Source organism: Podarcis bocagei (assembly GCF_964188305.1).
Source record: "Podarcis bocagei genome assembly, chromosome: W".
NCBI lineage: Eukaryota > Metazoa > Chordata > Lepidosauria > Squamata > Lacertidae > Podarcis > Podarcis bocagei.
The window spans coordinates 76,316,544-76,342,004 of record NC_138131.1 but is presented as its reverse complement, the minus strand read 5'-3'; positions in this window follow the sequence as shown (position 1 = coordinate 76,342,004).

Here is a 25,461-nt window from a genome sequence, read left to right as displayed (position 1 = left end):
GGGAGACAAAGGCCATCATGCCTCCACGTCGATTCCGGACAATCCATCAATCTCCCGTAGAAACGCAGTATCAGTCAATTAGCGACACGAGCCTCTGAAATAACATGCCACATTCCAAGGACTTGTGCACGCCCTTTGCAGAGTTTGCACAACGAAAGATGCACTCAGGAGAGCATATTTACAACTTTATTCAGCGTTGGTCAGAACAAAGAAAAAAAACATGACTGCCTGCCTGCGTGTCCAGGCACAGAGAGAAAAACAACAGCTATATACAAAAACAGAAACTTCCTGTGAGCCGGAAGTACGCAGGCTGTGACACAACAACCTGCTCCCTTTTTAAGGTGGAACGAAAATATCCTAACAGAGAAGAGGCCCAGAAAAGATGAGCCGTTCCCAGCCCTTCCTACATCACACCAGCAGTTTAAATGGCAACACTCCTTTGCAAGTTTTTTCGCCTTTTTAATGGTTTGTTATGGAAAATCAATAAAATGATAAGTTGCCCCTGGCAAAGGGTTGCATGCCATCTGGCTGAAGACTTTTTGTTAAAGTTCTGGTGTGCTAAAAGTTGAACCTATGCTGTGTGCGTGTGTGTCCGCCCGTCCATCCATGTGGCCACTTCTAGCCACCTGCTGAAATCAGGAGTGGGGAGGAAAGCCTTCTTCTTACCTTCTGAGCTTTCTCATGCTTCAGAGGACCACACATCATGGTGCCATTCAGTTGGACCTGGAAATTAGCCAAGCTTTCCCCCAGTTCTGGTTACATTAGCTTGTCTCCCTTCCAGTCCAACCCCCAGCTTGAGCTGGAGTTGGGTGGACTCCTCATCTCTTAACACCCTGGCTTCAAAACATAGAAAGTGGGTTTGGTACCCTGTGACACATGCCCTCAAGGAAACCATTCCTGCACATCAGAATCTCTAGGGTTTGTGTTGTAACCTTTCCATGGGCAACTTTGTGCAGGAATGTTTGAGTGTGATGGATTTTTCTCACTCCAGAGCAGTTTGTGTTTAAGCTGAAGGTCACCAGGAACTCACATGAAGACTGTGGTCATGCATGTGTAGTCTCCGAAGCTAAATCCCTCTGTTTTCAGCAGGGCTGTGTATTCACCATTCCACCCCCTCTGTCACAGTGCTACGATTCCCAACACCCTTAACAAACCATTGTTCCCAGGACGTTTTGGGTGTGGGTGGGAAGAGATGTGCTTTACATGTGCGGTGTGCAGGCATCTCCCAGCACATGTGTGTGGGGATTCAAGACTTGGCATCACCAAAACGCAAAGAGACAGCCCCATGCAACCTTGCACGCAAAGATTTCTGCCCATGCTTCAGACATGCAGCCCTAAGAGCAGCTCTGACTCCCACTCTAGGCCCCTCTGCCCCAGACTTCCTCCTGATGTAGGCTACAGGATCTGGGAAGTCTGATCCAGCTTTGAGGTGTGGTTCCATATGGCCATTAGTACTGTTGTGTTTTTGCCAGAGAGCCACGTGGTAAGGAAGATCTCCAAGCACGCTTCCTAGGGGGTCCTTTTTAATCCTCAGGTGTGCCCACAAAGGCATGATCCAGCACCCTCATGCCACAGCTGCCTCTGGAGTGACCCTCCCTCCGGTAAGAGGCATGCCTCACAGCTGAGTGCCTGGTTGTTTGTGTAGCGTGGGGGCAGGGAATCTTTTGGGCTCCCAGATATTGCCAGATCCAATGGCCTTCTGCCCCAGTCAGCATGGCCGACGGTCAGGGGTGATGGAATCTGTTATGTACTGAGTTAAATAGGATCCAAAATGCAGCTGGAGAAGCAATCCAGAAAGTGGGAGTTCTACAAAAAGAGGTTGAAGAAATAAAAGGAGAAGTCAGGCCCCTGCACAAACAGGTGGGTGAACAACAAGTCTATCTGTCAATGGTGGAACTGAAAAACCGCGAGAGCAACATCAAATTGAGAGGTATTCCGGAACTCGAGCAAGGAGATTTGATTGGATACTTAACACAGGAATTCTCGAAGTTCTGGGGTTTAAAGGAAGATACAGATTTCAGGATTGTCTCGGCATATAGACTGGGAAGACTGGTAAGGAAAGACAGATCCAGAGACTGTTTGATAATTTTAAGAACAAAGGAAGAGAGAGACAAGATCCTAGGCCTTCACTTCAAAAAAGCAATTGAAATACAAGACAAAAGGGTGGAAATTTACAGAGATATCCCGAGGCAGCTGCTGGACCTTAGAGCCACCTATACAGAATTAGCAAAATTGCTGAGACACAACGCAATTCCCTATAGGTGGGAGTTTCCACAGGGATTATCCTTCACCTACAAAGAAAGGAAGGTTAAAATAAGAACACCTGAAGATAACCAAAAGTTCCTTCACGACCACGGAGAAGATCTCCAAAAAGGAGCGGATTGGCTTCCAGTTTTACCAGCACCAATACCGCCCGGAAGTGGGCCAACGCCTACACCCTCGGGATCTGAGCAAAAGGAAGACACCCCATCTTAAGAACATTTTAAATAGAACAGGATGTCTCTGCAGCTACTTAGTTGGAACATAAATGGCGGGAATTCTCCGGAAAAAAGGAGAAGGATATTTCATATCCTAAAAAAAGAACAATTGGATGTAATATGTCTGCAAGAAACACATGTGACTAGGCTCCACAGGAAAGTATTAATCAATAAAAGACTTGGCCAAGAATTTATCTCATCAGACAAAGTTAAAAAAAGAGGTGTTGTAATTTATGCAAAGGAGAACCTGTCGCCAAAATTTTTATTCAAAGATGATCATGGAAGCATTCTCGCAATTGAAATCCAAACACAAGGGGAAAAGATTTTGATACTAGGAGTTTACGCGCCAAATGATGGAAAATCAGAATTCTACAAGAAGCTGCATGAGACAATGATGGACTATTTGGACTATGCTAATATTATTGTGATGGGAGATATGAATGGGGTGGTGTCTACAAATATGGACAAATCCCAAAATCAAAACTTAACAACAGACGGCAGACTCCCTAAAACTTTCTTTGAAATGACAGACAATATGGATTTGATTGACATTTGGAGGACAAGGAACCCCTTGGGTAAAGAAGGAACCTTCTTTTCTGAGGCCCACTTGTCATGGACACGAATCGACCAAATTTGGATATCTAGAGGGCTGGCTCCGAAAACGAGAAAAGTGGAAATCTGCCCAAAAACCTGCTCCGACCATAATGCCTTAAAAATGGAACTGAGACTTTTCCCAACTGGATCCTTCAGATGGAGAATGAATGACACCTTGTTAAGAGATCAAGAGATTGTGAAGAAGGCCCAAAAAACACTAAAGGACTACTTTGAAATAAATTTGAACACTACGGTGGAGAAAAGAACAATCTGGGATGCAAGTAAAGCTGTAATGAGAGGGTTTCTGATTCAACAGAATTCGATAAAAAGAAAATATTGGAATGGAAGAAAAGAAAAATTTTTAGAGAAAATAAGTGAAGGAGAGAAAAAGCTGAGAATCAAACCGAAGTCAAAAGAGGTGCTAAGAGAGATCAAATTCCATCAAGCACAATATTCGAAACTGATCAATCAAGAGATTGAGTGGAAAATCAAACAAATGAAGCAGAGATCATTTGAATCAGCAAATAAATGTGGAAAGTTGCTGGCTTGGCAGCTGAAAAAAAGACAAAAGTTAAATACGGTTACAAATTTGGAGATTCAAGGAAAAATAGTTCAGAAACCAGAAGAAATAAGAAAGTGCTTCCACAGATATTTCAAAGAGCTCTACGCACAGGGGCCTCAGAAAGAATCAGAAATGGACCAATTTCTGGAAACAAATGGACTACCTAAAATAAGTCAAGATAAAAGATCAATTCTTAACAGCAAAATAACTCAACTGGAAATTGAAGGTGCCATCCAAAACATGCAGCTGGGCAAATCTCCAGGCCCGGACGGACTCACCTCCAAATATTATAAAACTTTGAAGGATTTCTTGATAAAACCGTTGTTGGAGGTTTGTAACCAGATCATGGAGGGGAGGAAGGCACCGGAAACGTGGAAAGAAGCATTTATCACATTGATTCCCAAGTCAGAAAGGGAAAAGACTCAGCTTAAGAACTACCGTCCCATCTCACTCCTGAATGTGGATTACAAAATTTTTGCAGACATTTTAGCAAGTAGACTTAAAAATGTATTAAATGAAGTAATTCACAAGGACCAAGCAGGCTTTCTCCCTGGTAGACACATGTCGGACAATACCAGGAACATTATTGATATATTGGAGCTGTTGCGAATTAGAAACACAAGGGCTGCTTTAATCTTTATTGATGCGGAGAAAGCATTTGACAACATTTCTTGGATGTTTATGAAGAAGAACTTGAAAGGGATGGGAGTGGGACGGGGGTTTGAAAATGGATTAGAAGCAATTTATTCAGAACAAAAAGCTAAACTGATAGTGAACAATGTGGTATCGGAGGAACTTCAAATTGAAAAAGGGACACGACAGGGGTGCCCTCTATCCCCTCTGCTATTTATTTCTGTTCTGGAGGTATTGCTGAATAGGATTAGGGAGGACCAGTTGGTGCAAGGTATAGTGGTCGGAGCGAAACAATACAAACTGAAAGCTTTCGCAGATGACTTAGTCTTGACATTACAGGAGCCAGAATCTAGCACAAAAAGAGTTTTGGAACTTATCCTGGAGTTTGGTCGGGTGGCGGGATTTAAGTTAAACAAACAAAAAACTAAGGTTTTGGTTAAAAATCTGACACCTACAGAGATAGAGGGGTATCAGAAAGAGACAGAGTTAAGTGTGGTTAAAAAAGTGAAATACCTGGGAGTATCCTTGTCCACTAAAAATTTAAATCTTTTCAAAGATAACTATGAAAAATGTTGGTTGGAAATTAAAAAAGACTTGGATATATGGTCAAGATTGAAACTTACCTTGTCAGGCCGAATCGCAGCTATAAAGATGTGTGTTTTGCCAAAAATGTTATTCTTATTTCAAACCCTTCAGGTCGTGGACAGAATGGAATGCTTTGGAAAATGGCAGAAGGATATTTCTAAGTTTGTCTGGCAGGGCAAAAAGCCCCGAATAAAATTTAAAATACTAACTGACTTAAAAGATAGAGGGGGGTTTGCCCTGCCGGATTTAAGGTTGTATTACGAAGCTGCAGCCTTCTGCTGGTTGAAGGATTGGTTTCTGTTGGAAAACACCGATGTCCTAGATCTGGAAGGGTTTGATAATGTGTATGGTTGGCACGCATATTTGTGGTACGACAAGGCGAAGATTCATAAATTGTTTAAAAACCATATTGTCAGAAAATCAATTTTTGCCGTCTGGATGAAGTACAAGGACCTATTAGAAAGTAAGACCCCGAGGTGGTTATCACCTGTGGAAGCCAAGATTTCTAAAAAAAGGCCCAATATGGAGGCCTACTGGCCAAAATATTGGGAATTGATTGAAAGAGTTGGAGATAATTGGAAGCTCCAAAGCCAGGACAAACTAAAAGGTAAGGTGCGAGATTGGTTGCATTATGCTCAAATTCAAGAGGTATTCAAAATAGATAAAAAAGTGGGTTTCCAGTTGGAGAAATCGAAACTGGAGACGGAGTTACTAGAACCAAAGACTAAGGTACTTTCGAGGATGTATGACTTGCTGCTTAAATGGAACACACAGGATGAGACAGTTAAATCTGCTATGATAAAATGGGCACAGGATGTAGGACACAACATTATGTCTGAGGACTGGGAAAGGTTATGGAACACCGGTATGAAATTCACGGCATGTAGTGCCTTGAAAGAGAACATTATGAAAATGGTATACCGGTGGTACATGACCCCAGTCAAGTTGGCTAAAATATATCATCTTTCTGATAATAAGTGTTGGAAATGTAAGGAGGCGGAAGGGACATTCTTTCACCTCTGGTGGACCTGCCCGAAAGTAAAGGCCTTTTGGGAAATGATACATAATGAGCTGAAAAAGGTATTTAGATATACCTTTTCTAAGAAACCAGAGGCCTTTCTCCTGGGCATGGTGGACCGGAAGGTGCCAAAGAAGGACAGAACCTTGTTTATGTATGCAACCACAGCAGCTAGGATTCTCATCGCTAAGTTCTGGAAAACACCAGATTTACCCACACTGGAGGACTGGCAGACGCAGTTGATGGACTACATGGAGTTGGCAGAAATGACTGGCAGAATCCGAGATCTGAGTGAAGAAACAATGGAGGAGGACTGGAAAAAATTTAAGGACTATTTGCAAAAACATTATAAGTTGTTTGAATGTTAAGATAGCGCACGATTAAGAAACGTTATGCTTCTGCAATTTATTTTAAGCAAATGATAAAGTAAGCATTGATGGAAAAAAAACGAGACATATTTGAAACAAAATATTATGTTTATTAAGAGTGTTAAAACTAAATTACAAATTTTTGAAATTGGTAACATAATATATTTAAAGGTATAATAAGATGGGAAATAAGATAACAAATTGCTGAACTGGCTAGAACAATGAATGCAATGCTGAGAGGATGTGAGGAGGTCCAAAAGTGAACTGTTGAAGGACGTTAAGGAAAGTTTCTTAATATTTCTTCTTTTTGTATTTTTCTTCATATATATATATATAAAAAATGTTTCTTGCACGTTGCCATGTAAACAAATTTGTTAACCTATGAAAAGAAACGCAATAAAAAATCATTATAAAAAAAAAATAAAAAAAACAAAAAAAAAACAAAATGCAGCAGTCTGATTGGTCCTTGAACAACAGGATCCAAAATGCAGCAGTCTGATTGGTCCTAGAACAATAGGATTCAGAATGCAGCAATTTGATTGGTCCCAGAACAATGCAGCAGTATGATTGGTCTGCAGGAGCCACCCAATCCAGCTCCAGATGGAAGTGAATCCACAACCTGATTGGCCTACAGGAGAATTCCAGAATTAGCCAATCACGTGCAGCCCACTGTGTAAATAATGTATATAAAGCAGATACTTTGAGGGGACATTCATTCCTCCTCACCACTGTGAGCTGAATAAAGAGCATGAAATCCACTCTCAACTCTGAGTATATTTCACTGGCGACGAAGGTGGGATCCCGCTGAGCTGACTGCCACACACAGCACCGCAGCACCGCCACCTGCCGCACCGCTGCCTCGCACCGTGTATCCAGGCTTCAGCTCTGGGACCCAAGGAACTCAGAATGGCAACCGACAGCAGCTTCTCACCGTTCAACCCAGCATCCAGAGACTGGGAAGCGTACGCCTCCCGTTTCACCTTCCTCCTAGAAGCCAAAGGGGTCACCGACAAAGATGACTCCAAGAAGAGGGCGATATTCTTCAGTGTTTGTGGAGAGGAGACGTTTGAAATTGCCCAGGCTCTCCTTGCGCCTGAAGACGTCGTTACTGTTCCATACAAAACAATAATGGAACAGCTGAAGGGGCACTTTTCGCCGCAGCCCTCAGTGGTGGCTCGTCAAAATGCCTTCTACGCCAAGCGGCAAGCCCCAGGGGGAAACCATAACTGGGTTTGTGACCTCTCTCCGCCAAGCTGCCCAGTTCTGCAACTTCTCAGAGTTGGAGAACATGCTTCATGACTGCCTTGTTGGTGGCCTGAAGGATGAGAAGCTGCAACGACGCCTCTACGCTAAGAAGGACCTAACGTTCCAGGTCGCTCTGGAGGAGGCCCTGGCAATGGAAGCTGCTGAGAGGTCAACACAAGAGGCACGGCCGAGCCTGCCGTCCCAACCGAGTGTCCACCACGAAGACCTCACTTAGGATCGGACAGGGAGGAGGTGCACCGAGTACAGCAGCGCACTCAAGCAGCGCACAGACCACAGCTGCCTCGACGAGAAGGAGGGAACCGCGCAAGCTGCGGGGAGAGTCACGAGAGGAGGACCTGCCATTTCCGCAACGCAGAGTGCAGGCAGTGCAGAAAATTGGGACACATCGCCCGGGTGTGTCGGGCTCGGCCCACCCGACACCAGGCATCCGATGACCGATCCAAGAGCCCCAGGTCCTGGGGCCCAACGCACCAAGGCAACTCGATGGAGCTCACGGACTTCCAGGTATACCACTTGCCCCACCCCAACATAGAGAAAATTTATGTAGAGGTACAGATAGAGGGGGGCCCGTGCCGCATGGAGCTTGACACGGGTTCAACTCTATCCATAATCTCAGCAGGAACCTTAAGGAAACTGTGTCCTAGTGGGGGTCCCAAACTCAGGCCGGTCCCATTCACCCTCCGGGACTTCCAGAAACGTAAGGTCCCCACAATGGGGGTGGGGACCTTCAGGGTGCAATATCGAGGGCGAACGCGGCAACTGGACTTGCTTGTGGTCAAGGGCCCCTACATTAGCTTACTGGGATTGGCATGGTTTGGACCACTGGGGGTAGCTGTCACCAGGGTGAACCGCACTAGCTTACAAGTGTACGTGGATGCTATATGCAAGGAATTTCCAGGGGTTTTCGACGGGAAATTGGGACAGTATATGGGGCCCCCCATTGCTCTACAGCTTGACCCCGCAGTACGACCTGTCAGGCTCAAGGCCCGCTGGGTCCCGTTCGCCCTGAAACCCCGTATAGACGAGGAATTGGACCGGCTTGTGGAGCAAGGAGTGCTTGAACCTGTGCCTAATGCCCCCTGGGAAACCCCGATCGTCACACCCGTCAAGCCTAATGGTTCGGTCCGCATCCGCGCAGACTACAAATGTACCATAAACAAGGCCCTCACGGCCCACGCATACCCAGTGCCAGTGGTCAGCCAGGTCCTTGCCACCCTGGCTGGGTCAAAAAAATTTGGCAAGCTGGACTTGGCCCAAGCATATCAACAGCTGCCGGTAGATGAGGCCACAGCAGAGGCACAGACGATTGTGACGCACAGAGGAGCTTTCAGGGTAAAGCAGCTGCAATTCGGTGTCAGCGTGGCACCAGGCATATTCCAGAATCTAATGGACTCTCTCCTTAAAGGGATTCCTGGCGTCACCCCCTTCTTCGATGATGTGTTGATTGCCGGGCCCACGCCAGAGGAGTTTGAGGACCGCCTCCGCACCGTTCTGCACTGTTTCCAGATGGCGGGTCTCAAGGTGAGGCAGGAAAAATGTCTACTAGGGGACTTCCGGTCGGCACCATTGGTTAATGGCGGATTTCCCTCCGAGCTCCGGAGGGGGTCTGCTTTGCGAGTTCGGGTCCTGTCGCTACGGCGAAGCGGGGACCCTCAAAAATTACAGGCGCGGAAGCCTGTAAGCAAGGAGGCTCGGTGGGCACCATTGCCCCCCCGAAATCGCAAGGGAGCCTTTTTAAAGGCTCCGGAACGGCAGCGGGGGTGAAGCGCGGTGCTGAGAGTCGTCACCCAGCTCGTGAAGCGAAGCCGCGTCGCCATAGCCGGAGAGCGGCGATTCCTTCCTGACAATTTGGATTACAAATAAAAACCTGTGAGTAGGATTGAAAAATCAATTTGGGATTTACAATTATTTTAAAGAAATTTGGCTGGAAATGGGATTGGTTTAAAGCAAGGAAGTCAGCCTTTCCCGTACTGCAAAAGTACACAGCAAAGAAAGTTAAAAGCTGCAACCATAGAAAGATCTTTAGGAACTAAGCGAACTGGACATTTGCCTTAAAAACCCCCTCTAGCTGGCAGGAGCAAAAGGGGGTAGAAATTGGACTTTAAACCTGCGGGAAAAAGGGGTCTAAAAAACTTTTACCGCTGTGTCAACCCCCCCCCCCCTGAAACGGACTGCCTAAAGTAAGGATGCTGGAAAGAGAACTGTCAGTGAGTTAAACTGTTACTTGGAAAGTTACTTTGTTTTAAGCCACTGGGCTCTGGAAAGTTACTAAATTACTGGTCTGCTAAATTCTGAAATTACATTGGGAAATTGTTGCAATTGACTTTTTGGAAAATCTAGGGGGATTGGTTAAAAGACATATTGTTTCAGAAGTTTTGGAAACTTTCCCCCCCAGAGGACTTTGTTGAAATTGCTGCAAATTGGACTTTAAATATTAAGTCAGTGGAATTTTCCTCTTAAAAACAATTTACAGGCATGGGAACGACCTTGACTGGGACATGAGTGGTGTACCAGAAGAGACAACAACTAGATCTGGCAGAACATATAAGGCAAAAACTTCACAACAGCGTAGAGTTTCAGTCTCAGGCATTCCAGTGGCACCAGCTGCAACTGGGCAGACAAAAACAATTATGTCATCAGATCCTGTGACACAAGCTTTAGTTAAAATAAATGAATCTTTGGAATCTCTGACAAAGCAAGGAGCGGGAAACAGTAAGAAATTGACAGAGCTCTCCATAAAACTTGATCAGAATATGCAAAGTGTTAATGAATTAGGGAAGAGAGTGACTTCCAATACAGAGTCTATCAACAAAATTTTAGAGGACTCTGCCACTATACGTAAGATTGCAGAAGAAGCCAAAGTTTCTGCTGAAGAAGTCAAAGTTTCTGCTGATGCTACTCAGGAAAAAATAATACCAGTTTGCAAAAAGTTAGAAGATCATGAGTTGGCTCTGTCCATGCTTGAATTACAAAGGAAGGAGAGGAATTTAAGATTGAGAGCAGTGCCTGAAAGTGAGAAAGATAACTTGGTGGACTTTCTTTCTAAAGAATTTGCGGGTTTTTGGCAACAGGAGTTGGAGAAGGAAGAAGTCAAGATACTGTCTGCGTTTAGATTGGGCAGAAGTCAAGGTAGAAAGAAGCCAAGGGACTGTTTGATAACTTTAAGATCAAAAGAGGAAAGAGATAAAATATTGAATTTGCATTTTCAAAGAACTCTTGAGATTGAAGATTCTTTTGTGGAAATTTTTAAAGATATACCAAAACATATCTTGGATGCAAGAGCTCAATACAAAGAGTTGGCTGGCCTATTGAGAAAGAACGAAATACCTTTCAGGTGGGAATTCCCCCAAGGCCTATCTTTTAAATTTAAAGGTAGGAAAATTAGAATAAAATCGGCTCAAGATAAAGATCAATTCTTACGAGACAACGGAGAAGACCTCCTGAAAGGAGTGGTGGGAGTGGAAGCAACATCAGTGACAAAAGAAGCAACAGACATTCTGAACTTAACATTCGGACTGAAATCACCGACAGAAGAAGAACAACTACTCGGAGCGACAGGAGGTAAAAGTGAATAATTCCAAGATGTCTCTGCAACTCTTAAGCTGGAATTGTAATGGTCTGAACCTCCCTCGAAAGAGGAGAAATGTGTTTCATCTATTGAAAAAAGAACATTTGGACTTGATTTGTTTACAGGAAACTCATGTCACAAGATTGCATAGAAAACTACTCATCAATAAGAGATTAGGACAAGAATTTATTTCATCTGATAAAGTTAAGAAAAGAGGAGTGGTAATCTATGCAAAGGAAAAACTTTCCCCAAAATTGATGTTCAAAGATGAACAAGGAAGATTTTTGGCAATTGAAATTCAAGTTCAAGGTGAAAAATTTTTGATACTAGGGATTTATGCACCTAATGAAGGGAAGTCGGAATTTTTTAGGAAGTTGCATGAGACATTACTGGACTATCTGGACTATAACTTAATCATGATGGGAGATATGAATGGAGTAGTATCTACTAATATGGACAAATCACAAAGACAGGTAGTCTCCAAAGATGGGAGACTACCAAAGACTTTTTTTGAAATGACTGAAAATATGGACTTGATTGATATTTGGAGAACAAAGAACCCTCTTGAGAGAGAGGGAACTTTCTTCTCTGAAGCCATGATGACCTGGACCAGAATTGACCAAATATGGATTACTAGTGGGATGGCTCCAAAGATTAAGAAAGTGGAAATCTGCCCAAAGACTTGCTCCGACCACAACGCCATAAAGATGGAGATGAAATTCCCAACAGCTGGTTCTTTTAGATGGAGGATGAATGACACCTTATTTAGAGATGAGGAGATTTACAAAAAGGCCCAAGAAACACTGAAGGACTACTTTGAAATAAACCTAAAAATGGATGTGGAAAAAAGAGTAATCTGGGACGCAAGTAAAGCTGTGATGCGAGGATTTTTAATACAACAAAATTCAATAAAAAAGAGAAACCAAAATGAAAAGAAGGATAAGATCTTGGAAAAGATAAAAGGAGAGAAGAAATTGAGATCCAAACCAAAGTCGCAGGAGATCCTGAGAGAGATTAAGTTATACCAGACACAATATATGGAATTGATGAATCAAGAAATAGAATGGAAGATTAGACAAATGAGACAAAAGACATTCGAATCTGCAGATAAATGTGGTAAACTTCTGGCTTGGCAATTGAAGAAAAGACAGAAATTGAATACGGTTACAAGCCTAGAAGTTGATGGAAAGAACATTTATAAGCCAAATGAGATTAGAAATTGCTTCCAGAGTTACTTTAAAAAACTATATTCACAAGGGCCGCAGAAGGAAGAGGACATAGATGAGTTTCTTAAGAAACATGGACTACAAAAAAATTCTCATCAAAGTAAAATAGATCTAAATCAGAAAATAACTGAACAAGAGATAGAAGGTGCCATTCAAAATATGCAACTGGGCAAATCTCCAGGACCAGATGGGTTGACTTCCAGATACTACAAAGCATTGAAGGAGTGGTTGTTACAACCATTGAAGGAAGTCTGCAACGAGATTATGGACGGGAAGAAGGCACCAGAATCGTGGAAAGAAGCGTATATCACACTCATACCGAAAACAGAGACTGAAAAGACTCAACTTAAGAACTACCGCCCTATATCACTACTTAATGTGGATTACAAAATTTTTGCAGACATTTTGGCAAAAAGATTGAAAAAAGTATTGGTGGAAGAGATTCATAAGGACCAAGCAGGCTTTCTCCCAAGAAGACATTTGTCAGACAATGTGAGGAATATAATAGACATCTTGGAATTACTAGAGGTGAATATAAACACTAAAGCAGTTTTGATATTTGTGGATGCGGAGAAAGCCTTTGACAACATCTCTTGGAGTTTTATGAAGAAGAATCTACATGGGATGGGGGTAGGCCAAGGATTTGAGAATGGTATGGGTGCAATATACTCTGAACAAAAGGCCAAGTTAATTGTAAATAATGTGTGTGGGGAAGAGCAATTCTGTAGTGGGTTTGTTGCACAGGAGCACCAAGTTCACTAACTGGCTGATTCAGATTGAATCCCATTCAAAAAGAGTGCAATGGTGTGTGTTTCAGCCAGCCATCCGGCTGCTGCAACTATTCCCTGGGTGCCACCACACTGTCCTGTCTGTGTGTTTGGAAGGGAATGGGAGCTATGCTCCCCCCGGAGACACTCCACTTCTTCTTCTTTAGCTGTGTTGCTCAACAGTTGAGGTAACCTTCACAGTTCTGGGATGCCGATGCCAAAGACCTATAAGTGTGCTGTCAATATATTTACAGTGCAGGGGTTCCTCCGGAGGAGACGGCCACTTGTTTGTTTTGCGTTCATGTCTTGCTTGCCCCAAACTTAACACAGTGGTTAGACTCTACTAAGGGAATGGTCAGAGTGCTTTAATCCATTCTCATTGGAAAAGCTGAAGTTCTGGGCTGGGCCTGAATCCCTCCCACAAAATACTGACAGTCTGGAAACACCCTGGGTGCAAACATGTTTTACTGGGGAAAGGATCTTTGCCTCTTCATCCTTCCTAACCTGCAGTAGTGCCCTGGCAAATCACAAAGTGCAGGCTCCCTTCATGGTACTCACAGCCACACCGCTTCTAATATTATACAAATTTAATATATCAATAACAAATAAACACAATAAGGCTATAATGATACAATCTGAATCATTAGGGGTGCATTGCAGCAGTCATTGCAAATCTCCATGAGTCGCCTTTCAGTCAGAAGCTCTGCAGCACAGGAGGTTCTGATGATTCCCTAAGGAAGGCTTACAGTGTAGGAGGCTTTGGGGCTTTGTGAGAGGGGGGAAAGTGGGGACATAATAGAAGTCTGCATGATGTGGGAAAGGTGCAGAGAAATGTTTTCTCCCTCATAATATCAGAACCTGGAGCTCTTTAAGAAAGTGGAATGTTGGCAGATTCAGGCCAGACACAGAGTGCCTAGTGACACTGAAATTTCCTCCTTCCAGAGGCACTGACGGGGATAGCTTTAAGAGAGGATTAGTCAAATTCATGGAGCGTTAGACCATTTTACACCTCTAGCTGCAGAGGAAGTCTACCTCTGCATACCAGTTGCGGGCTGTTAGGATATTTCCGTTCCACCTTAAAAGGGAGCAGGATGTTTGTGTCACAGCCTGCGTATTTCCTGTTCACAGGATGTTTATGTTTGCTATTGTTTTCGTTTCTCTCTCTCTGTCTGAGACACTGTCGCAGGCAGTCATGTCTTTCTCTGTTATGATCAACGCTGAATAAAGCTTGTAAATAATGCTCTCCTGAGTGCGACTTTTGGCTGTGCATTATCTGCTGATAAGGGTGTGCATGAGCTCTGGAATGTGGCATGTTATTTTTTAGAAACTCATGTCGCTAATTGATGATATTGTGTGCCTACGGGAGATCGATGGACGTCCGGCAGACGGCTTGGGGCCATGATGGACTTTATCTCCCTGGCAGTATCCCAACAACAGGTTTCGGGCCCAGATTCACAGCACTTACAGGAGAGTAAGTCTGCGACAGACTGCGTTGAAAGGTATGTGGAGGAAAAGCGAAAGTAAGGCTTTTTTGTTTGCCTTTGACCTCCGGCAGCCTAATTGGTCTGGGGGTCGAGCCCAGCAGGCCTCAAGATTTATGGCTGCTGAGATAAGACGTTTCTGAAGTGTGAAAGGCTCACGGCTCAAAGGAAAAGCTGGAATGGAGTTTTTCCAAGCTGCTGAGTGCCCAAAGCTAAATGGGCACAATTATAAAACCTGGGCAAAATGGTGTGAGAGTTTGCTGCGTCAGTTTGGAGTGTGGCATACTGTGTCTTAAGCCCCTCCAGTTCCTCTGACAGATAGATGGACGTCCGAAAATTTGAAGGTGATAGACATAATAGTCTTGTCCGTCTCTCTGGAGGAAATTAAAACGTTAGCTGGCCACGTGACTGCACGTAAGATGTGGAATGCTTTGAAAATAGCCCACCAGCCAGTCATCCCAGCCCAGAGTTTGACTGCATCGGAGGTCCTGGCTGTTTCCCAGAATGCAAGTGAATGCAGGGATGCTGAGGGAACCGGTTGCAAGCTGCAGGGAGAGCTGACTGTCACGTCATCCCAGGAAGCATTCCAGCCTCCAGGGGGAGCCAAGGAGTCGGCAGCTGAGAGCTCTGTTTCTCATGGGAACCAAGGTCATCGCCTTTGCAGAGGCCGGAAGGCTAAAGGTAAACAGAGGCAGACGCCTGCAGATGGCCAGAAGCAGAGGGAGGGTGAAGAGCCCACGCCAGTGGAAAACAAGGCTTTGTTTGCTGGCACAGCTTCACCAAAGGCTAAAGGCAAGTCTGATGGCCAGGAGCAGTGGGGCAAGCTGCAAAAGCCCACGCCGGTGGAAAACAAGGTTTTGCTTGCTGCAAAGGCTGCTCCAAAGGCCAAGGCCAGGTTTATTATTGATTCTGCGTGTCATCAGGAAAGGCAAAGAGGACATTTTGCATGCAAAGTTTATGGATGGATTGTTCTGTATAACTTATGATGACAATGGTGCTGTTGCGTCTAATGTTGATTCTTGTTGTGTTGCACAAACTAACAAAGTTCTTCATGCAGGATGCATTCATGATGCACACAGAAGGTTTTGTCACCTCTCTTGGAAGGCACTGGCCAAGATGCCAGAGATGGTTGAGGGTTTGAACATCAAACCCTGTAAGTTTCACATGAAATGTGTGTCTTGTGCAGAGAACAAGGTGAAGGTTGCTCCAAAAGGCAAGGAGTCTAGCAGGCAGGCTTCCAAACCCTACCAGCTAGTGCATGCGGACCTGGTTGGGCCACTTGCGCCCTCTTTGGGTGGAGCAAGGTACTTCATGGTTCTGATTGATTCTTTTTCCAGGTACATTCATGTGTTTTTGCTCGAACAGAAATCGCAAGCGTTTCCGAAGTTCAAGGCATTCTGTGCTTGGTTGGAGAATGTTCACGGTAAACGTATTGGCTGTCTCTTTACTGATCGGGGCGGGGAGTTCACTTCTCAGCAGTTTGAAGCTCTCCTGACTGAGAAGGGAATCCAGCATGACTTGTCAACGCCTAGATCGCCATGGATGAATGGGCTTGCGGAGCGAGCAAATTAGACTTTGCTTCAAGGCCTGAAAACCTTGTTGCATGATGCCAAACTCCCTGATAAGTATTGGGGGGAGGCTCTCTCGAATTTTGTTTACACTTATAATCGCAGATTGTCATCACCTATTGGTTGTACCCCCTATGAGAAGATGTTTGGTAAGAAACCTTGTTTCAAGCACATGAGAATCTTTGGTTCTGACATGTGGGTACACTCCCCACAAACCAACAAGCTTGGGAAGCGTGGGGCACATGGTTTGTTCATGGGGTACGAAAAAGGTGCATACAGGGTATGGATGACTGACTCTAAGTCCATTAAGTTCACAAAGAGTGTTGAGTACAATCCTAAGTGGGGGGAAAATGTGGGAATTTTCCAGAGTTACCCAGAGGAGGATGAAGCTGATGTGAAGAAAGCAGATAATGTTGAGGAAGCTGAGGATGATGATGATGATGATGATGATCAGAGTTCGGATTCCAGCTCAGTGGGCGGCGCTGCTGCTGGTGTCAGCGACAGTGATGACACAGCAGACTACAAGAGCGCAAAGGCCTCAGTCAGACCATCTGATGCATCTGACAATGAACTGGAAGAACCACTGTTCACCATTGGTCACTTTTCTCCTAAGAAAGAGGAGATGAGTCCAGAAGACTTGCGTCTAGTACGCAGATCTGAGAGAGCCACGAAGGGCAGACCTCCAAACAGATTTGCTGATGAGTTTGCTAAGACAGCAACTGCTGTTCTTAGTAGCTCAGAGAAGGTGTGGGAACCTTCAAGCTTCAAAGAGGTTCAGGAGTTAACCTCTAAAGATGCTGAGCCTTGGCTTAATGCCATGAAGGCTGAAGTTGATTCCTTGAACAGGAACCAAACTTGGGAACTGGTACCGGTAGTCCCAGGAATGAGACTGGTTGGCAGCAAATGGGTCTTCAAGGCCAAGACAGACCAGAATGGCAAGGTTGTCAGACACAAAGCCAGATTGGTTGCCAGAGGTTTTTCACAGGTACCAGGACAGGATTACCACGAGACCTACTGTCAGAGCTGCCCTAGGTCCCAGCTCACAAAGGACCAACGCCAGTCCGTTGTTATATACAAAAGTCTTTATTGAAGTTCAGTTTGTCTTTCACATCAGCAGCGTGCAGCTCTACGTCTGAGACTCTAGACCGCCGAAGCTCCGTCTGAGTCTCCGCCCCCCATACACCAGTTTAAGACCCTAGCCTTGCTCCACCTCTTCCTCTGCTCTTTCCTCTGCTGGGTCCGCCTGTCAGCTGGGGTTTCACCCTTCCTAGACTCTTCTGACGCTGAGTCCCCTGATTCTTCCCCCTGCCTCCGGCGGGCTTTAGGTCCTGGTTCCCGATCCGGGCTGCCTGCTGTCTCACGCGCCTGTACATTTAAACTTGGCGCGCGCGCCCAGCCGGTAACCTTCCTCCTGACCGTTTCACTGCTCCTGTCACTGCTTCCCCCTTCGGGGGGGCTAGCTGGACCTGACACCTGGGACTCTTCCCCCCCCCACTCTGCTCTGGTGGGGAAGCTGGTCCTGATTTCCAGCTGCTGCTTTGGGAGTCCCCGCTGGCCCCCTGTTTCTGGTGCGTCCCCCCGGGACCCCCCTCGCCCTGACCATCAGCGCCTCCTCCTGGGAATCTTCTGATTCGCTGGAGAAGCTCATGGAATCTCTCGGGTCACTGTCATACTCCCCTATGCTGCCCTCAGATCCTTCCCCTTCGCTCTCCATCTCCTCTCTCCCCTGTGCCTCTGTCCCTGAGCCCCTGACACCTACTCACCCACCGTCAAATATGAGAGCATTCGGCTGATGCTCAAGATCGCTGCGGAGGATAAACTGCATGTTTCCCATCATGACATTAATACAGCTTTTTTGTACGGGATTTTGGGGGAGGAGCTGTTTATGCTTCCACCTGATGGAATGCAGATACAGAAGGGAATGGTCTGTAAACTCCGTAAATCCTTATATGGTCTTAAGCAGAGTGCCAGTTGTTGTTGATGATCTTCTGATGTTTTGGAAGAATCAGGCTTTCTACCAAAGCACCCTAGCTCAGCTGAAGGAGCACTTTGACATGAAGGATCTTGGTGAGGTATCCAACTATCTTTCTCTGCAGGTGGAGAGGGACCAAGCAGGTAATTTTCTGGTACACCAAACACAGAAAATTGCTGATGTATTAACCAGGTTGAATTTGGTTGATGCAAACCCAGCACACACCGATGGTGACAGGTTACCAGGTAGATAGTACTGCTGAAGCGTTTTCTGACACAACGCTGTACAGATGTATTCTAGGCAAGTTGAATTTCATTGCTAGATGTTCAAGACCTGACATTGCTGTAAGCACTAACCTGCTTAGCCGACATGCTAATAATCCTACTGTTCAGGATTGGAAAGCTCTGAAACGCATAGCCCGCTATTTGAAAGGGACTATGCACTACAGGCTGAGGTTCACCAGTCAGAAGACTGGAGGTCTTGAAATCTTTGCAGATGCTAGTTTTGGAAGTGACACCACGGATGGTACAAGCACTTCTGGAGTATGCTACATGTACAACCACTGTCTGTTTGACTGGCTGTGCAAAAAGCAGACGACAGTAAGCCTAAGTTCCTGTGAAGCAGAACTCAATGCTCTGTCATTTTCACTCATGGATTGTGAATGGTTAATGCAACTGTTTAAGGACATCAGAGTTTCTGTGAAATGTCCTATACAAGTGTATCAAGACAATAGATCTTGTTTGGCTTTGCTGAACTCAGAGAGTTGCAAGCAAAGAACCAAGTACTTGCAGATTAAGCTACATCGTGCAAGAGAGTGTATTCAGAAAGGACTCATTCAGGTGTCCTACATGCCAGGAAATGAAATTCCTGCTGATCTGTTGTCTAAGGTCGTTAACAGAGAACAACTTAAGGTTTACGTACAAAGGTTGCAATTGGGTTGAACCACAGGTACTATAGGTTACACGGAAAGGGGGAGGATGTTAGGATATTTCCGTTCCACCTTAAAAGGGAGCAGGCTTTGAGAGTCACAGCGTCTGCATATTTCCTGTTCACAGGATATTTATGTTTTTCTATTGCTTTCGTTTTCTCTCTGTGTCTGGAGACAGTGATGCAGGCAGTCATGTTTTTCTTTGTTCTGATCAACGCTGAATAAACTTGTAAATAATGCTCTCCTGAGTGTGACTTCTGCTGTGAAATATCTGCTGATAGAGTGTGCATGAGCTCTGGAATGTGGCAAGCTATTTCTGGAAACTCGTGTCGCTAAACGCTGATACTGTATCTACGGGAGATCGATGGATCGTCCGGCAGCCGGCTTGGGGGCCATGATGGACTTTGTCTCCCTGGCAGTATCCCAACACTGCCATTGTGGCCACGTGAAAGGCAATGGTCTCCGTGTGCCTGGAAACCCTCATTCGCATTGGCGGGGTCTGGTGTGTAACTCCCCCCCCAGAAGATCCCTGCCATCGATGGTTGCCACCTGCAAGGGAAAATCCAGAGGCAACAGGTGGAGTTGGTGCTCCAGAGCGAAGTCCCTGCTGAAGAAATTACAGGAGCTGCCCGAATCCAGCAGTCCCTTAACTTTGACAGGGTGCCCATTCGGGAGTTCTAGCACCACGTCTTGGCTATAGCTGCCTTGGGAGGGTCAGGCTGGGGCATTTCTATTGGTTGCCGGCCTGGCTGCAGCCCCTGCTGGTTGGCAGCCAGGCGTTGTCGTTTCCCTGCGCCTGCTCTTCCTCCCCCTTCTCGTCGCAGCCAGCAGCCCCCACCATCCCTTGCCAGGCCTTTCTTTGAGGGCAGACCTTGGCAAAATGTCCTGGTCGTTGACAGAGGTAACATTTCTTGGTAGTTTTCCACTCCTTTCCCTCCCTTTTATGACCTTCACTGGAGTTTGAAAACTCTCTTGTGCGCGCGCCATCAATTTCCATTGGCTCCGCCGCCTGGGAAGGCTGTCTTGGTATCTCAGGAATGTGGTAGTCATGGAAACGCTCCCCTCGCATTTCCTGCTTCTCCTGAGCCCGCGCTTCCTGGTGTACGCCGATCGCAAGCACAGCCTTGGTGAGCTCATCCAGCGACCGTGGTCGGGGCACCTGGGACAACTCATCCTTCACTGCAGGGGACAGACCCTCCTCAAACAGCATTTGTATCGGTTCAGCATTCAGATCCCACCCGAGCCGGTGGACTAACATCGCAAAACGCGACCTGTAGTCTCTGACGGACTGGCTCCCCTGCTTGCACCCCATCAGTTCCCGCCGAGTCACACTTTGCTCCACCTCGCTGGAGTACATCGCATCCATTGCCTGGAAGAATTTCTTAAGGTCCTTCAAGGCATCATTTGGCGTCGCCATTAGGAGCCTGATCCATTCGTGCACCCCATCCTGCAGATGCCCCACAATGTAAGCCGCCCTCTCCCCATCATCAGCAAAGTCATCTGCCTGCAGTTCCAAAGCGAACTGTATTTCCGTTCGGAAAGCATTGTAATCCTGGGGCTTCCCACCAAACTTGTGTACCAACCCCGGTACCTTCCTTGCGATGGGGGTGGGTCTGACCTGTGCACCCTGAGCCCGTCTTTCGTCCAGCCGCGCCATCAGGATAGCTACATGCTGCTCCAAGTCTCGGTTCCTCTCGACCAGACTCCGCACTGCAGCTGGTTGCTCCGTCTCTCCGGCCGTCCCTGTTTGGCTCATCGTGCTGCCTCTCCTGGGCTGCGCACAAGCAACGTCAGTGACTGACGGATTGCTGTAATGGTTCTAGGAGTTGCTCGTGCGTAAATCGGCACCACCACTGGCTGGGTTACCTGGGTGAACTCTCACTGTCCGGACAGCCATTCACCCGTAGCTGTCTCAATCGCTGGCAGAATCCGTCAGTGGGCGTTTCTTGAACTTCTTCCAGCATAAAAGTTCTTTGACGCCTAGTCTCCGCCTACTCTCCCTGTGCGGAAGCCTTCTGCGCAAGGAGGGTGTGGGCAGCGGAGGACCCGTGCTCTCCCCGCTGGTCTCCGGCAAAGAGTCATGGAGCCACCTCGCCAATTCCCCCATCTGCCCCCCCTTCTCCACTGGTGCTACGCTGATTTCCTTCCCCATAAGATGGGCTGCTTCTCTCCCTCCCGGGACACTCTCCGGAATCCCTCCGGAATCCCTCCGGAATCCCTCTGGACTCCTCCCTCTCCCTCTGGCTCCGATGGCAGTTCCCTGACAAACATCTTTATCAACGACTTGGATGATGGACTCAAGGGCATCCTGATCAAATTTGCAGATGAGACCAAATTGGGAGGGATGGCTAACACCCCAGAGGACAGGATCACACTTCAAAATGACCCTGACAGATTAGAGAACTGGGCCAAAACAAACAAGATGAACTTTAACAGGGAGAAATGTAAAGTATTGCACTTGGGCAAAAAAAATGAGAGGCACAAATACAAGATGGGTGACACCTGGCTTGAGAGCAGTACATGTGAAAAGGATCTAGGAGTCTTGGTTGACCACAAACTTGACATGAGCCAACAGTGTGACGCGGCAGCTAAAAAAGCCAATGCAATTCTGGGCTGCATCAATAGGAGTATAGCATCTAGATCAAGGGAAGTAATAGTGCCACTGTATTCTGCTCTGGTCAGACCTCACCTGGAGTACTGTGTCCAGTTCTGGGCACCACAGTTCAAGAAGGACACTGACAAACTGGAACGTGTCCAGAGGAGGGCAACCAAAATGGTCCAAGGCCTGGAAACGATGCCTTATGAGGAACGGCTAAGGGAGCTGGGCATGTTTAGCCTGGAGAAGAGGAGGTCAAGGGGTGATATGATAGCCATGTTCAAATATATAAAAGGAGGTCACATAGAGGAGGGAGAAAGGTTGTTTTCTGCTGCTCCAGAGAAGCGGACACGAAGCAATGGATCCAAACTACAAGAAAGAAGATTCCACCTAAACATTAGGAAGAACTTCCTGACAGTAAGAGCTGTTCGACAGTGGAATTTGCTGCCAAGGAGTGTGGTGGAGTCTCCTTCTTTGGAGGTCTTTAAGCAGAGGCTTGACAACCATATGTCAGGAGTGCTCTGATGGTGTTTCCTGCTTGGCAGGGGGTTGGACTCGATGGCCCTTGTGGTCTCTTCCAACTCTAGGATTCTATGATTCTATGATTCTATGATTCTATATTGCTTGCTAAGCACTTCCTCCTCTTACCCCTGCGTGCTTTCCTGCTTGCTTAGCAGTCCCTCCCCTCTCCTTCGTTGTTGTTGTTTAGTCGTTCAGTCGTGTCTGACTCTTCGTGACCCCCTGGACCAGAGCACGCCAGGCACTTCTGTCTTCCAGTGCCTCCCGCAGTTTGGTCAAACTCATGCTGGTAGCTTCAAGAACACCATCCAACCATCTCGTCCTCTGTCGTCCCCTTCTCCTTGTGCCCTCCATCTTTCCCAACATCAGGGTCTTTTCCAGGGAGTCTTCTCTTCTCATGAGGTGGCCAAAGTCTTGGAGCCTCAGCTTCAGGATCTGTCCTTCCAGTGAGCACTCAGGGCTGATTTCCTTCAGAATGGAGAGGTTGGATCTTCTTGCAGTCCATGGGACTCTCAAGAGTCTCCTCCAGCACCATAATTCAAAAGCATCCATTCTTCGGCGATCAGCCTTCTTGATGGTCCAGCTCTCACTTCCATACATCACTACTGGGAAAACCAGAGCTTTAACTATACGGACCTTTGTTGGCAAGGTGATGTCTCTGCTTTTTAAGATGTTGTCTAGGTTTGCCATCGCCTTTCTCCCAAGGAGCAGGCGTCTTTTAATTTCGTGACTGCTGTCACCATCTGCACTGATCATGGAGCCCAAGAAAGTAAAATCTCTCACTGCCTCCATTTCTTCCCCTTCTATTTGTCGGGAGGTTATGGGCCCAGCGACCGTGATCTTCGTTTTTTTGAGGTTGAGCTTCAGACCATATTTTGCACTCTCCTCTTTCACCCTCATTAAGAGGTTCTTTAATTCCTCCTCACTTTCTGCCATCAAGGTGGCGTCATCTGCATATCGGAGGTTGTTGATATTTCTTCCGGCAATCTGAATTCCGGCTTGGGATTCATCCAGCCCAGCCTTTCTCCTTCCTACACGTGTCCTTTTTTTTTTTGCTAGCGAAGCAGCCCCTTGTCCGTGTCCTTTCTTATCTTGCATTACTAAAGCAGGAAACGCAGGGGGCCTCTTTATGGGAGTTGGAACTTAAGAGGTTAAGTTGTTCCCATGATGCCTCAACATTCTGACGTCAGATTTGGAAGCTGGGAGGAGATTTGGGAGGAGTCTGTCTGTTCCCTCTCCGGTCGTTGAGAGAGAGAGACGCAGTTCGTAATGGCTACGAGGAGTCCTGGATATCTCTGAGAAAATGATGCAATCAAGAGCTGTGAATGGACATTGCTGTGCTCTGTGTGTTTGTCTGAAACGAAGTGAGGCTACGTGACAGCTTTTACCGCTGTGAGTCACTCTGCTGGAGGAGAAGACGGAAGAAGGAGCAGATCGCGCAGAGGAAGTGTGCCGGAGCTGCCGAAGCTGCCGTAAAGAGCTAATTGGGGATCGTAAATCAATTAGCACGTCAAGGACCGACCGATATCTCTACAGGTTATGGGTAACCCTAAATTACCGCTTGCAAAACTGTCCCTGGAGGTTGCCGGAATGTTTGAAGTTTGCGTTCCGTGCTTGTGAAGCTGACCGGGAGCAGAGGCCTGTATTTGAGGCAAGCAAGCAGCTAGCTGAAAGACGCAAAGCTTTGCCTCTGCTGAATGCAGCAGGAAATCGTATCTATAGCAGGTCTGGTTATTCCTCGCTTACAGCAGCAGCCTCTGCTAGCCAGCAAGGCAGGGAACGGCCTCTGACAGATTTCACACCCAGCCGGCGTCCGCTAGCCGCTAGCCGACTGCGTTTTGCAGAAGTCAAATCCACTCAGAAAGTCGCTTCGATCCAAGATACGGAGAAGATAAAAAAAAATCCTTCTTAGGGACAAGGGACAAGGTCTAGAGAAGATCGAAAGCAACCCTTCCCTCTCCCTTCGCCAAATGCCGACTCCCTCCGCACGATTTCCCCCTGCGCCATTTCCCCCACCGGCATCCCTGAATTTCCAAGCCGTTCCAACTTCCCCCCATAACCTCCTCGCTCTTTTTCGGCTTTCGCCCTTGACCTTTTCGTTTTCGGAGTCTGGGGTTTGAATACTTTGCCGCCTGGGGTTCCTTCGCAGAGAAAAAGGAAGGAACCCCCAGGGTGGAAATGAATTCCATAATAATATAAAACACCGGGAGTGTTATCTAGGGAAACAGGGCTGTCTGAGAGAGTTTGATTTCTCCTCTTGTAGTGTGGGGGGGTGGGACTCTTTGGGATCTGGTGGATCGAAATCAGGCAGGATCCTTCATCCGAAGGCAGCCCTGTTTAGGGAAGCTTTGAATGTCGAAGAGGTTAGTGTTTGGTTGGAAGCCGCCCAGAATGGCCGGGGAAACCCAGCCAGATAGGCGGGGTATAAATAATAAATTATTATTATTATTATTATTATTATTATTATTATTATTATTATTATTATTATTATTATTATTATTATTATTATTATTATTGTCAGGGTTGCTTCCAGATCCTAGCTCACAGAGGATCACGCTAGCCAGCGATCATTAATTAAAAGTCTTTATTGAGTTACAGTTTCCATTCTCAAGCTGCTGCGTGCAACTCTACGTCTTATGCTTAGATCGGCGAAGCTTCGTCTGAATCTCCGCCCCTTGTGCACCAATTTAATATCCTATCCCTGCTCCACCTTTTCCGCCTGACTGTTCTTCTCTGGGTCCCTCTGCCCCCCGGGGTCTCTTCCTTCCGGGATTCCTCTGACGCGGACCCCCCGGACCCTCCTATCTCCTTGCGCCGGGCTTTAGGACCTGGCTCCCTCTCCGGGCTGCCTACTGCGCCACCTTCCTGTGCATTTGAACTTGGCGCGCGCGCCCAACCTTCCACCTTCCGTCTAACCCTCTGTTCGCTCCCCGATGGAGGTGTGGCCACTCCTGACTCATGCCCTCCCCCCTGTTGTGAGCTGCCAGCGTTTGATCCCTGGCTCCCTTCCTCTTCCCTGCTCTCTGGCGGTGACGCTGGTCCCGATTTCCAACTGCTCTCCTCTGAGTCCCCTCTGGCTCTATCTCCCTGGGGTGTCCCCCTAGTCTCCCCCCTTGCCCTGGCCACTGGTGCTCCTTTCTGTGAATCTTCTGATTCACTGGAAAGACTCGGAGATCTCGGGTCGTCGTCATCACTCATCTTTTCTTCTGCCTCCTCCCCCTCGCTCTCTGTTTCCTCCCTTGCCCTTGCCTCTGCTCCTGAACCCCTGACAATTATTATTATATTATATTATATTATATTATATTATATTATTATTATTATCATTATATTATT